General features: G+C 38.7%; 2 pseudogenes; one reads left to right on the forward strand and one right to left on the reverse strand.

Annotated features, from left to right (window-relative positions):
• The window catches only part of LOC105065076 (uncharacterized), a 34,029-nt pseudogene extending 21,599 nt beyond the window's left edge, over positions 1–12,430 (reverse strand).
• A 137-nt stretch (positions 12,431–12,567) lies between these two features.
• On the forward strand, positions 12,568–13,405 carry LOC105082456 (uncharacterized; annotated as a pseudogene).
• Positions 13,406–13,986: the final 581 nt, after the last annotated feature.

Raw genomic sequence — 13,986 nt, forward strand, 5'->3', positions numbered from 1 at the left:
AGGAAGGTATAAAGCAAGGAGATAAAGGTACCACAAAGAGCTGCTCATCTCCTTATCTGCAAAGTGCAAAATAATTCCCAAGAGAAGAGGTGAAAGTCCACCCAGACAATTGAAAGATACACCCAAAACTCACAACTTATTTGGGGACAGAAATCCATACCCAGTAAGACCAGGTTGCTGTAATTCTCCATCATCACATCTCTGTATAAACCCCTCTGAGTAGAGTCCAGGCCCTCCCACTCCTCCGTCCACAGCCACGTCCCTGAACATCACCAACCCCTGAAATGACAAAACCACGTAGTGCTGTTGAAATTAAAGGAAATGTTTTTCAGATGAAAGAAGACCTGGAAGAGGACACTGACGGATGGAGAAAATACACTGAGCAACTGGGCGAGGCCAAGGATGGGGCAGAGTGAAAAAAAATGAGTGTAACTAGAACAAAGTACCTCCATCTTCTTGAATATTCTTGTTGCTATAGACAAAGCTTCGTACAGTGAGACATTCTCATTATCCCACGCCTCGGCTAGGAATGAACAAAACACACAGTTGTCTGCAGTCTCCCAAATAAATGAAATAGAGTAGGAAAACACACAGCAACCTGCAGGCCTGGCAGATTACTATTTATCTTATGAACATCCATGACTTACCAATATTTTTATTGTGGAGATTTTCAAACATACAGAAAACTGAAAGAATTTTGTAGTGAACATCTGACATGCTAATTACTACTTAAAATCAAGTCTTAAGTATGACCTCCTCCCTTCTGTTTTGTTTTTTTTTTTTTTACTTTGTAAAGGAAGAAGTCAGAATCTTTCTAAAATACTTACCAAATAAAGAAAACCTCTACTGTACATAATAGGACTTTGATATAGTTAAAGTGTACACCAAATACTAAGGATCTTCATTTTTAGACAAAATCGTAAGTATTTTTCCTTATAATGCAAGTTCTTTTTTTAATATCATCAAATATTTAATCTCTATTCAAGTTTTCCAGTTTGTTTCAAGAATTTTTTATAGTAGCATACATATATTCATTTTCATATTCTTTTTAGCAAAATTTTTAATAAACTTTAACTGAATGTATCTTTCATCTTAGGAAGGCGAGACGTAACCATTCCATTATTTCAGATATTGACACTGAACAAGATCTCTAAGTTACTTCACAGCTTTGAAAGAATAAAATTCTCAAAAACGTATACATCTAGCTAATCTTACTTGTTAAAAAGTTCAAAACTATGGAAAACCTAACAGCATATTGTTTAGGGATATACAGTAAAACAATTGTGAAAAGCAAGAGAATGATGACTGAAAAATTTTCTTTACAGGTTACTCCTGAGAGAGCAGGTATGAAACGGGCTTCAATAGTCCTTCCTGTTCTAGCTTCTGTTATTTTTTTGTACTTCATGAAATACTTCATTTTTTTAAAAGGGGAACTCAAAAATTAAGGAAAAATAAACAGGCTTGTGAAGATGAGTTATTCCACTCAACAATCATTTCCACTTCATTAAACCACACTTCTGATGTGGGAGGCTCAATGGAATGTATTTAGGCTCCATTGTAGAGCACTGCACATAAATGGGAACACTGTTAGAAAAGATCTGGTATACCAGAACAGAGAGCTCAGAAATAAACCCACACACTTATGGTCAATTAACCTATGACAAAGGAGGCAAGAATATACAATGGGGAAAAGACAGTCTCTTCAATAAGTAGTGCTGGGAAAACTGGACAGCTACATGTAAAAGACTGAAACTAGAACATTCTCTAACACCATATATAAAAATAAACATAAAATGAATCAAAGACTAAATGTAAGGCCAGAAACCATAACATTCCTAGAGGAAAACATAGGCAAAACACTCTGACATAAATCACAGCAATGTTTTTTTGGATCTGTCTCCTAAAGCAAAGGAAATTAAAGCAAAAATAAACAAATGAGACCTAATTAAATTTAAAATCTCAGGGAACTATGCTTAATATCTTGTAATAATGTAATAATGAAAATAATAATGAGACATAATGAAAAAAATATGAAAACGAATATATATATGTATATGCAAGATGGGGACATTGTGCTGTACACCAGAAATTGACACATTGTAATTGACTGTACTTAAATTAAAAAAAAAACTTTTGCACAGCAAAGGAAACCATCAAAACAAAAAAAAACAACCTACAGAATGGGAGAATATATTTGCAAATGATTATGACCAACAGGGTGTTAATATTCAATATTTATAAACAGCTCATACAACTCAACATCAAAAGAAAAAAAACCCAATTAAAAAATGGGCAGAAGATTGGAGAGGGTATAGCTCAGTGATAGTGTGTGTGCTAGTGTGTTCATGAAGTCCTGGGTTCAATCCACAGTACCTCCATTAAAAACTAAATAATAAAAAAACCTAATTACCTCCCCTCCTCACCAAGAAAAAAAAATTTTTTTAATGGGCAGAAGACTTGAATAGATATTTTTCCAAAGAGGACATGAATATGGCCAACAGGCACATGAAAAGATGCTCAGCATCACTAATCATCAGGGAAATGCAAATCAAAATCACAATGAGATATCACCTCATACTTGTCACAATGGCTATCATCAAAAATCACAAATAACAAACGTTGACAAGGATGCAAAGAAAAGGGAACCCTCATACACTGTTAGTGGGAATGTAAATTGTTGTGGCCACTCTGGAAAACATTATGAAGGTTCCTCAAAAAGCTAAAAATAGAATTATGTTATGACCTAGCAATTCCACTCCTCGGTATATATCCAAAATAAACAAAAACACTAATTCGAAAAGATACATGCACCCCAATGTTCACAGCAGCATTATTTACAATTGCCAAGGTATGGAAGCAACTTAAGCGTCCATCAGCAGATGAATGGATAAAGAAGTTATGGTGTATATATACACAGTGGAATACTACTCAGCCACAAAAGAATGAAATCTTGCCATCTGCAACAACACAGATGGACTTGGAAGGTATTATGCTAAGTGAAGTAAGTCAAAGACAAATACTGTATGATATCACTTACATGTGGAGTCTAAAAAATACAACAAACTAGTGAATATAACAAAAACAGACTCCCAGATATAGAGAATAAACTAGTGGTTACCAGTGGGGAGAGAAGGGGTGTAGGGAATTAAGAGGTGCAAACTGTTATGTATAAAGTAAGCTACAAGGATACAACACAGAGAATACAGCCAATATTTTATAATAACTATAAATGAAGTATAAACTTTAAAAATTGTGAATCACTATGTTGTACACCTGTAAATTATATGGTATTGTCCATCAGCTATACTTCAGTTAAAAAAGAGAAGAAAGGAAAAGAGTGGGACACTAAGGGACAAGACCCTGCTGGGGGCCATCACTCACTCCCTGACAGAATGGGAGGATCTGGGGTGGGTTCATAGATAAAGCTCAGCTGGGCAAGAAAGTCTAGATGAAGAAATGTTCATGTAAATTAAAAAAAAAAAAAACCAAGAGACAGGATTTCAAAATAAATAAGTTATGGGATGTAACATATAGCATGGTGAGTATAGTTAACAAAACTGTACTGTAGACTTGAAAGGTGCTAAGAGAGTAGATCTTAAAACTTCTCATCACAACGAAAAACATTTGTAGCTATATATGGACATGTTAACTAGACTTATTGTGGCAATCACTCTGTGATACATACAAATATCTAATCATTATGTTGTATGCCTTAAACTATGTAATATGTCAATTACACCTCAATTTAAAAAATAGTTTTAAAAAAGACATTGTATTTCAAGGGAGAAGAAATAACTCACCTGGTGCATGGCTTTTAAAATTGTAAACCTGAGTTGTATTTCTCTGGAGTCCTCTCCTGGAAAAGTACAGCATGGCAAGAAAGCAGCTGTGGAGAAGGAAAAAATAACTCCCAGATATGCCCCCAGATAACGCCACACTCCCCTTCCCATTTCCTTGCTATGCTGCCCACCCAGCTTCCCCCACCCCAACACTTTCCCTCTCTCCATCTCTCTCTCTCTCATAGGAACTGAAAGGGGTACATACAAACCTCAGCCCTTCCCTAAGCCATGGAACTCAGGAACAACAGGATGGATTCAGAGCAGATAGGCTGCAGCACTGAGAAAGGCACAGGTGCCTCTGCAGAAGGGATTCAGAAGGACCATTACCTTAATCGCAAGATGTTACTCTGGACCTCAGGTGGGTGTAATAATAACACAGCCCCGTGCAGTTCCCCCTTTGCAGGTGCAACTGGATTTCTCAAGCCGAGTTACCCAAGTAACAGCTGAAGTCAAAGATAGCGTCCTCAAGCTAGAAAACCAGTATGTTTGCACGTGTTCACCACCTAGACAAAGACTTCCAGAGGCTTCTAGTATACACCAGGCCAAAAGATATAAAAATCACTTGGCTTCTCCCTGGCTATATTTTGAACCACCAAATTGAAGAAGGAGCTGCCCAGCCCATGCCAGAGACCACAGGCACTGAGTACCTGGCCACACAAACTAGAAAGGAAGCAAGACAAGGGTACAGACACAGCTGGTGATGGACACGTGGTATGAATGAGAAATAAGCCTGTCATGTTAAAAGACTGATAATGGGTGTTGTTAACACTGCATGGCCTAGCCTATCCTGCCGCTGCTACAGTAATAAACACCCTGTCCTTAGGACGCCACAGAGATACACTTCAGTTTTGTTGTAGATGGGGGACACAAACATGTATGTATTTTCAAAATGGTATGCAAATCAAAACCACAATGAGATATCACCTCACACCTTTTAGAATGGCTGTTATCAAAAAGACAATAAAAAACAAGTGTTGGCAAGGATATGGAGAAAAGGGAACCCTTGTACACTATTGATGAGGATGTAAATTGGTGCAGCCACTATGGAAAACAGTATGGAGGTGCCTCAAAAAACTAAAAATAGAACTACTGTATGATTCAGGGATTTCACTTCTGGGTATTTATTCGAAGAAAAAAACACTAACTTGAAAAGATATATGCACCCACATGTTCACTGCGGCATTATTTACAGTAGCCAAGACATGGAAGCAACCTAAGTGTCCATCAGTGAATCAATGAATAAAGAAAATGTGGGACACACACACACACACACACACACACACACAGAGGAATGTTATTCAGCCATAATAAAGAATGAAATTTTGCCATTTGCAACAACCATGGATGGACCTTGAGGGCATTACACTAAATGAAATAAGACAGAGAAAGACAAATATCATATGATCTCACTTATATTTGGGATCTAAATAAATAAATAAATTCATAGATACAGAGACTAGACTAGATTGGTGATTGCCAGAGGTGGTGGGTAGAGGGCGGGCGAAATAAATGACGGTAATCAAGAAGTACAAACTTGCAGTTATAAAAGAAAGAAGTCCTGGGGATGTAATGCAAAGCATGGTAACTATAGTTAATAATGTAGTATTATACACTGAAAGTTGCTAAGAGATTAAATCTTAAAAAGTTCTCTCATCACAAGGAACTTTGTAACTGTGGTGACGGATGTGAACTAGACTTATTGAGGTGATCGTTTCACAGCATATGCATCTATTGCATCATTATGTTGTACACCTGGAACTAATACAATGTTTTATGTCAATTATATCAGTAAGAAAAAAAAGGTACTAAGAGCTATGGAAAAAATAAAATAGGATAACAGTGATAGGAAGTGTATTGGTTGAGATGTTATTTTATTCAGAGTGGTCAAAGAGGGCTTTTCCAGTTTGGTGGCAGGTGAGGAAAGCTCTTGAAGAAGTGAAGAGTAAGTGCTGCAGACATCAGGAGTGAGAAGACTCCAGGCAAGGGAATCAGCAAACTCAAAAGCAGAGGGGGCAGAAGTAAGTTATGAAAAATATAGAAAATCAAGTCAGAGGGATAAGTGGGAGTCAGATCACACAGGGCTATGGAAGCCACTGTAGAAATACTGGTTTTTATTCTAAGATGGGAAGCCACAGAAAGTTTTAAGCCAGGGAGCGATATAACCTGACTTACATTTTGGAAGAATCACCCTGGCCACTCTGTGTTAAGAAGTAATGTCAGGCAGGCAGTGAAAGAAGTAGGAAGACCAGTAATAGGCTATTGCAACAGATTAAATGAGAGAGGACTATGGCCTAGATGTGGACCAGCTGAACTTCCACATGATTGACAGAAAAGTGGGTCTTTGAGTCTAACCCCAAGGCCCCCATTATGTATTCAAGTAGGAAGTACGAATCCCCAGCTCTCCTGAATGGGCTTTTGGTAGTCAGGAACTGTCATAAAGGGGGCGAAAAATAAGATTTTAGAGAAGAAAGAAAAAACCTCAGAGCACCTTGATCTTGGCCTTCGGATGTTCAATAACCATGCTTTCCTCTTCCTCTTAGTGACAGAACTGAGGAAAGAAATTGATCAGCCACTTGGCTTTTTTTGGAAACCCACACTTCCTCCAGTCCCCTCCCCATCCACACACACAGAAAGGTCAGGGAAGAGTGAAGAGTTCAGCCCAATGCAGTTACAGGAAAGAGCTGCAATCTATCCTGAGCTCACAGCTGACTCCTAGGTAGAGTGAAGTCACATCTGCACAATCACAACACTGCCACCATGTGTACACATAGTGCTGTATGTACCACATCAGCCGGCTACATACAATCCCACATACATGCCTAGGGGACACACAATCCCTGTCGCAGTCACAGGAGTCTCCGCACCCACACACCAAGGTCACACTAGTCGCACCTGCACAGACACAGACGCCTACCACCACACAGTCACAGACCTCCAACTCCCACACACACCCCGGGACCCACAGTCCCAACTGCACAATCACTGGCCCTCTGCATCCCCATGGCGCACGATGCAGTCACAATCACGTACCCATTCCAGGAACACGTAAGAGTCACAAGCATCCTACTCCATCCATCACCCAGTTATCATCACTTACAGTTATAGTCACACAGCACGAATACACACAGTCACACACACTCACACGATCTCCATTCTTCAGCTCGTTCTGAACACGAAAGGCCCGGATCCACACTCCTCACCTTAGTCCTTCCCCGGTTCCGGTCCGGTCCGGTCCAAACTGGCGGAGTGGTACAGGATTCTAAAGGTCCCAGAGCAGGTAACTCCGCGCAGCCAAGGCACAGCCACTCAATAAAGGAGCGGCTAAGTTTCGCGGGACACAACGTCGGCCTGCGGGGTCCTCTGGGAAATGTAGTCCAGAGGCGGACAACAGCGCCTCCGTTCCCCGAGTCCATCCACCGCACCAAACAAAACTGCGAGGCCTTCACGCCGAGCAGTTCGCAGATAGAACCCGTCGGCCTGTTGGAGTTGTCAGTCCTCCTCGTCCCTGGCAGCCCAGTGAGCGCCGGGGCGCACTGGTCGGAACGACCAGTTCGCGGAGGAAGTAGCTCCGAGCCACAAGTCCTATGGAAAATGTAGTCCCGGCCAGAAAGCAGGCGAACTGATTCTTCTCAGCTCCGAGGTCGGTCTTGGCAACCGTTACAATGCCCGCCGCGCCCGGAAGATTTCTATAGGTTCTGGTTCGCCCTCGGAATGCAGAGAGGTTGAGACATTGACTTGACATTTCATCTTTGTCGGTGGGTGAGTCCAGGCCTCGGTGCACGCAGCGCTCAGGGTGAGAGTTAAGGTGGCACCTGATGGTCCTCAGGTGAGGAAGAGGGCGCGGCAGAGGATGCTGAAGATGCTGAGTTGTGGCCGCAGGTGTGACTGGGTGTTGTGTATGTGTGAATGTGGATCACCTGCTTGGGAGATCTGGCTTGCATCTGTGTATCAGAAATTAACCTCTGAGCCTCATGTTGGGCGTTTGTAAAATGGTAAGAAGAGGGCATCTTTCTGGGGCATCAATTTAATTTGAGGGTTGACAGAAGAAAAATACCTATTATATGATAAAGAACATTAACTGATTTCTGTGTTTAAATAGGCATGTTTATTGTGGATTAGAATGCAAATTCAACATGCTTTTAAAGCAAGAAGGAATACTGCAAAATAATTTGTTAACAGATGCGTGGTCTCATCTGTCCCAGACCCCCAAGTATAGACACATACTCTCCTCTACATTAAATGAAACTACTAAAATATTTGGGTTTAAATCTACCACCTTACTATTTGCTGTTTATTCCACCTGTTCACAATCTTAACACTTTCAGAGAGTTCAGGTTACTTATTTTGTGTAATGTTCTTCACTTTGGGTTTATCTGATGTGTCGTCATCATTTAACATTTTGGGGAGGAAAACTCCATCAGGAATACTGTTCTATTCTCAGTTTCATCAGGAGACGCACAATGTCAATATGTCCCATTACTGATGATGTTAACTTTTATTACTTAATTTAAATGGTGTCCATAAGGTTTCTCCACTCTAGAGATAATTAATGGGTATGTTGGGTTTGTCAGTGAATAAATAAAAAGAAGCCAACTGGTAAAGGAGCCTGGGAAATGTAGTATGCAGACTCCCAGTCCCAGCATTACAGACAAGCATATAGAAGGCTCAGTGTGGGACTGAAAAAAATAAACAACCAGCACATGTTCATCTTGGGAATTTCCTTCACCTCTTAAGTTGGAGTACTGGTTTCCTGGAACTTATGCCTTCTCTTTTTTTCTTGGTTTAGTCCCTCATTTTTGTTTAAAAACAAACAGAGTCTTCTGTTAGCACTTTTAGAAAGGTTAACTTGGAATAAAATTGGGGGCCCTTACAAGTCTAAAATCATCCTTATTCTACCTCTTTTGGATGATAGCTTAACTAGGTTGGAATCTTCGGTTGGATATAATTTTCCCTTAGAATTTCTAGAGAATTATATATACCTTTGTCTTCTAGCTTACAGTTTTCATCTTAAAGTATGATGACAGTTTGATCTGTATTTTGTTGTTTTTATTTTTCCTCTTTGCAAGCATTCTTAAATGCTACTCTTCTTTCTGAAACTTCACAAAGGTGTAGTTTGGTATGTTCTTTATTTATTGTACAGGGTACTCAATGGACCTCATTATTAGAAGAATCATGATCTATATTTCTAGGAATCTTTTATTTGTCCTCTGAAATTTTCCTCCATTCAGTTTTCTCTTCTTTCTTTCTGGGACCTTCTCTTACTGGGTGTTGAAATTCTTGATGTCATTTTTTTTTTTTTACTCTTTTTTCCCCCCTATAATTGAGTGATTTCCACTACTCTTTACCATATCTGCTATAAAAATTTTAACAATATTTTATTTTTCACTTCCAAGAGCAGTTTTTATATAGTACATGTTGTTTCCTTGATATGACATCTGCTCTTTTCTCTTTGTGTTATTGTAGGGGACTTCTGGTGATTTTGGGGTGGGGGAGATGTCTTTTCCTTAGCTGTATCCATTTCCTTAGAAGTTCTTTTTTAAATTGTTTTTATCTGTCTTTCATATTACTAGGTTTACTTTTATATTATATTCACATATTGTTAGATTTTCCTAGCTTGTTGATTAATATTAATCTTTTATTAATAATGCACTAAAAAGATGACTATTGTTGGGGCTTAAAGCAGGCCACCCCCAAATATGCCACAATGGCATATTGATTATTTTGAATTAATGTTACCTGAGAAACAGCTAGTGAGAAAAATGATATAAGAAAACACTGTGACCTCCTTTCCCCCCTTGAAAATAGGAAGTAAATATCTCATGTAAAAGTATCCTTCCTATACCAGGAGGATAAAAAGCATCCTCATCACCAGAGTGAAGGGATTCAAGGCTAAGAAAGCTGTATAGACTTTTACTTCTTCATAGTCTGCTACCCTAAGCACAAGCCCCTTTGTTAAATCTTCACAAATAATTGTTGGTCTAAAATTGATATATAAACAGCTGCTTTGGTCATTTCAGGGGTCCCATTTCTATCAGGCTTTCACACATACGAATTAAACTGGATTTTTTTCCTGCTGTTAATCTGTCTTATGTCAACTTAGACCAGCCAAAAGAGCTCAAGGGGTAGGGGGAAATGTAATGTAATAATGATAGATAGATAGATAGATAGATAGATAGATAGATAGATAGATAGATAGATAGACAGACAGACAGACAGACAGATCTGTTGACTTGTCAACTCTTGGTCAAGATTTCAGACATTTGTCAGCCCCAAAATGTTAGTATTACAGGTTTTCTCCTGGGCTATTTCATTTCTCCAGAGAGTCTTCTCATTTCTTAACTACCAGAATTTTGGGGGTCCAACAGTGATGAAGTCCCACTATTTATTTTTACGATAATTTTTATTAAAGTTTAGTTGATTTACATCCCACCATTTAATCTTTTTGATTTCAGCTTGGTGCCTCTCCCTGCCATCTGTTCTTCACATCCTTGTGTCTGAAGCATCTGATTCAATTTCTCTAAAGAATAAATTTCTCTAAAGAATAAATATTCTTTTCTTTGCCAGTGGGATGTGGTAGTGTATTAGTTATCTGTTTCTGCATAACAAATCGTCCTACAACTCAGCAGCTTAAAACAACAAATATTTATTCTCTCAAATAGTTTCTGAGGGTCAGTTTCTGAGGGAGATAGCTTAGCTGGGTGATTGCTGCACAAGCTCTCTTGGGAGGTTGCAGTCAACCTGCTGGCTTGACTGGGACTGGAACATCTACTTCCAAGGTGGATGGCTCACTTCACATGGCTTTTAGTAGTTCCTTGCTGGCTGTTGTCAGAAAGCTTCAGTTCCTTGTTACATGGGCCTCTGCACAGGCTGCCTGACAACTGGCTTAATAGTCCCTCCCCCCCATCCCACCCCCAGATCAAGTGATACAGGAAGGAGAGAGAACATAGTCAGGAAACCACAGTACCTTTTATGATCTAGGTTCAGAGGTCACATCCCATCACTTCCACCATAATCTGTTCATTAGAAATGAGTTACTAAGTCCAGCCCATACTCAAGGCAGGGGCCAGGGAGAGTATAAAACATGTGTGGACGTAGTTGAGACTTAGCACAGGTGCTAATCACTTGGCGTGAATGGAGGTGGTGGAGGTGGTGGAGGTGCTGAGTTTCAAACTACTTAATCCTTTTTTGAGCTCCATGCTTTATCACCACCTTTTGGGGCATTTGGTTCCTCCAGTCCACGAGTTGTCGCAGTGATTTGTTTATACCTTGTTTTCATTGGCATTCTTTTCTGTGGGCACTTTTATTGAGGTACCTGGTCAGCTAACAGTCTTCTTTCTGCTGCCATCTTATGTGTTGACATAACTCATCAACTATCAATTCTCTTTTAAACTTTTTTGTGGGGAGGGGGAGGTAATTAGGTTTCCTTATTTATTTTTAGAGGGGATGCTGGGGTTTGAACCCAGGACCTCCTGCATGCTAAGCGTACCCTCTACCACTTGAGCTATACCCTTACCCCCCACCAATTCTTTTTTCCTGTAAGTTTATATTGTCCCACCTTCCCATTTACATAACTTTGATGAAGTTGCTGGAGGAATCAAAAATAAATGCATGTGTCAGTCTACTGTGTTTAATACACTGTGTCCTCTGTGTATGTTTATCCCTCTGGTCATTCTCTCCTCTTGTCTAGTCTTTTAAATAGATTCTTTTTATAAACTTACTCTTTCATCCTGTTGTTACTTATTTTGTGATCACTTCATTTTGCTGATTTCTGAGTTATGGAAGGTTAATTTAAAAACATTCAAAGCTGTACATACTAATCAAACGTCAGTGTCCTACCCAAAGTTCCTCAGGAAGTTTCCTCCTCAAAATTAGAGGCCAGTGGATATTAGCACTTGTAACTTCCTTCATATTGGGTGATTCTTTAGGCCTGAAACTGGAGAGTCTACCTTATAATAGCAAATATCTGAAATTTTATTAATAATATAGTAGTGGGAAAAATTTTAAGTGGTGATGATGATGATTACAATAATAAGTTTTTTTGCATACTTAGTACATACTAAACAGTGTTTTAAGCAATTTTCACATATTAATTTTTAATGCTTCCTCTCTTTGTACTCCATTTTAGAAGAAATCTTAGAAGTTATAAAGCAGATAGAAAGGCAGCTGAAAGACTTGTGAGTCAAACTGTATGCATCTCCAAGAAAATAGAGTTTGAAAAAAGGCAGTGAATTTGAGTGAATCAGAAAGACATCCTCTCTGAATTCAGCCATTATTTCTTTAAGACAAGGCCTGTATCAATGTGACTCACTTGGAAAGAGCTGAAAACTTATTTAGATTTAACATATCATGAAGGAATCTATGTAAGAAAGAAATGCCATGACTGTATGTAGTATATTATAATTCATCTTGTCTTATAGTAACCCCCATTAAGTGAAATCTGTATAAACAAGGATTCAGCAATAAACCTCATCAAATACCTGAGAATTACACAGTGAGGAGAAATCCTACAAACCTTGTCCATGTGGGATCCTTATAGTCACAAGCCTAATCTTACTATAGCCACCAGGGAAATAATGCAGCAGAGGAAAGCTGTACATGTAAGGACTGTTGGAAAACCTTCAACCAGTTACTCAAACTAATTGAATATGAGAAAATTTAAACTGTGGAGAAACTCAACGAATGTAATGAATTTGGAGAACTGTTTTTCCAGTAGCAAAACTTCATAGAAATGAGAAAATTTAAACCTTATGAATATGAGAAAGCTTCCATTCAGATGTCAAACCTCATAAGTCACCAGAGAATTCATATTGGAAAGAAATCTTATTCATGTAAGAAATGTGGGAAAGCCTTCAGCCACAAATCAGGTATCACTGACTGTGAGAAAATCCATAAGGGAGAGAGTCCTTTGAATATAATGAATGTGGGAAAACTTCATCCAGAAGCAATACCTCACCGAGCATCGCAGTGCTCACTATAAAGAGAAAACCTACTAACGTAAGGAATGTGGAAAATCCTTCAGTCAGAAAGAAAATCTCATTACCTATCAGAAGATTCATACTAGAGAGAAACCATTTGGATGTAATTACTGTGAAAAGGTTTTTATACAGAAGTCAAGCTTCATTAAACACCAGAAAATGTGTAATGGAGAAAAATCCTATATGTGTAACAAATGTGGGAAAACCTTCAGCGGCAAATCAAATCTGACAAAGCACAAGAAAATTCATATTGGAGAAAAACCCTTTAAATGTAATAAATGTGGAACAGCCTTTAGCCAAAAGCAGTACCTCATTAAACATCACAATATTCATACAGGAAAGAAACCCTTTGAATGTAATAAATGTGGAAAAGCCTTCTCTCAAATCACATCACTCATTGCACAAGTGAGAACACATGCAGGTGATGAGCCTTTTATGAAGGTAAGGTATGTGGGAAACTCTTCTCTCAATTCTCAGCTCTTGCTTTATACAGGTGAGAAGCCTAATCAGTGTAGCAAATGTGGGAAAGCTTTCAGCCAGAAATCACACCACATTAGGCATCGAAATCCCTACTCATTAAAGGTAACATGAATGCCCTGAATATAGCAAAACCTTCAGTAGGAATATGCACCCACACATCAGAGAATTCGTTCTGGGGTAAAACATTATGAGTTTAGGAAAGCCTTTAGCAGGAACTCAAAACATCTGGGACACAGGACATTCTTAGGAAGAGAACAATAAAATAAAAAGCCAACAGAGTTTCAGTAAACATCACAGTTAATGCTGAATCCTTGGAAACATTCCCATTGAAGTCAGAGACAAGACACGATGCCTGATAGCAATACAACAATTCAGTTAATCTGCAGACAAGAACCAGTGCAGTAAGATGAGGAAGAGGTATAGGATAAAGGGATAAATCTTTTCAGACAATATGATTTTTCTATATAGTTATTATTATTAAAACTTTGAAATGGTATGCATTAATAGAGTTGAATACGAAGCCTAGATGCCTAGATACAGCCCAATTCAGTAAAGAAATGATGACCTATTTAAATGGTATTTGGGTGATAATTAGCCTTCCCTGAAGAGAGAGGTTCCTGCCTTATATCTTACATTAAAGAAAGAAGAATCCAAATTGAAAAAAAAAAATCTAAAACTTTAGGAAGATGACT

This window comes from Camelus bactrianus, chromosome 9 (genome assembly GCF_048773025.1).
Source record: "Camelus bactrianus isolate YW-2024 breed Bactrian camel chromosome 9, ASM4877302v1, whole genome shotgun sequence".
Classification (NCBI taxonomy): Eukaryota; Metazoa; Chordata; class Mammalia; order Artiodactyla; family Camelidae; genus Camelus; species Camelus bactrianus.